The 1,552-nt window shown below is 39.2% G+C and overlaps 1 non-coding gene across 1 annotated transcript; it reads left to right on the top strand.

Moving 5' to 3' along the window:
- The first annotated feature begins 251 nt into the window (after positions 1 to 251).
- On the top strand, positions 252 to 324 carry TRNAG-CCC. Its single transcript has one exon. It is a non-coding gene; the product is annotated as a tRNA-Gly (tRNA).
- Positions 325 to 1,552: the final 1,228 nt, after the last annotated feature.

A 1,552-nucleotide genomic window follows, 5' to 3' on the forward strand; every position in this document is an offset into this window, starting at 1 on the left:
TGTGTGTACAGAGAGCCTGCCAGAAGTGTGCCCCAGCCCGATGTCCCGGGAGCGTCCTTGGGAATACTGGAAGTCAGATTACTTTTCCTTTTGTGACTTTCACTAGGGTCACCAACCTGGCGACATGGTGCCTTCTTTCAGGATATTTCAGGAGACACCAATTTCCAACGAGCATGTGTTTCTTGGAATAGCGGCTCACAGACTTTGCTTTTACAATTTTTTTTCATTCTTAAAAAAACTATTGGGGGTCTTCCCTGGTGGTCCAGTGGTTAAGACGCCACACTCCCAATCGAGGAGGCCCAGGTTTGATCCCTGGTCAGGGAACTAGATCCCACATGCCACAGCTGAGAGTTGGAGTGCCACACCTAAAGATCCTGCCTGCCACACCTAAGACCTGGTGCAGCTCAGTAAATAAATGTGTGCTCAGTCCTCTCTGACTCTTTGCAATCCCATGGACTGTAGGCTGTCAGGCTCCTCTGTCTATGAGACTTTCCAGGCAAGAATACTGGAATAGGTTGCCATTTCCTTCTCCAGAGGAGCTTCCCAACCCAGGGATCCTGCATTGGCAGGCAGATTCTTACCACTGTGCCACCGGGGAAGCCCATAAAAAATGAATAAAAATAAATATTAAAAAATCATTTGGGACCCCAAAGAGATTTGGCTTATGTGGATTATATCATGTTTATCATGTTAGAAAATAAAAGTGAAAATTTTATTTCCAATTTTATTGTGAAATAACTGATATACATCACTGTATAAGTTTAAGGTACAAAGCATGATGTTTTGATTTATACAAATTGTGAAATGATTTCCACAGTAGGTTCAGCTAACACATCCATCTTTTCATATAGATACCATAAAAATAAAACAGGAAAGAAAAGGAAAAGGAAACCAATGTCCTCCTTATCATGAGAACTTTTAGAATTTACTCTTTCCAACTTTTCTATATAAAATACAGCAGTGTCAGTAACAGTCATTGTGTTGTAATTTACACCCCTGATACTCATAACTGGAAGTGTGTCTCTTTTGACCGCTTCCTCCAGTTCCCCCTCCCTATCCTGTGACTCTGGTTAACCACAAATCTAATCTCTTTGTCTATGATCTTGGGTTCTTTGTTTGTTTTAGACTACCCATGTAAATGAGATCATATAGTATTTGTCCTTGTCTGACTTATTTCATTTTGCATAATGCCTTCAAGGTCCATCCATGCTGTCTCAAATGGTAGGATTGCCTCATTTTTAATGACTGAATGATATTCCATTATAAACATATCTCACAACTTCTTTATCCCTTCATCCATTCAATGGCCACTTAGGTTGTTTCTGTTTCTTGGCTGTTGTAAATAATGCGGCAATGAACGTAGGGTGAAGATATTTTTTTAAATGATGTTTTCATTTCCTTTGGATATATTTTCAGAAGTGGAATTACTGGATTGTATGGTAGTTCTATTTTTAAGTTTTTGATGATCATGAATACTGTTTTTCATGGTGGATTGCAGTTTTAAAAAACATCAGAATACAAGCTGTCAGATGATAGTCATTACATGCCAAAT

This window comes from Cervus elaphus, chromosome 27 (assembly GCF_910594005.1).
Source record: "Cervus elaphus chromosome 27, mCerEla1.1, whole genome shotgun sequence".
In the NCBI taxonomy this organism is placed as follows: Eukaryota; Metazoa; Chordata; class Mammalia; order Artiodactyla; family Cervidae; genus Cervus; species Cervus elaphus.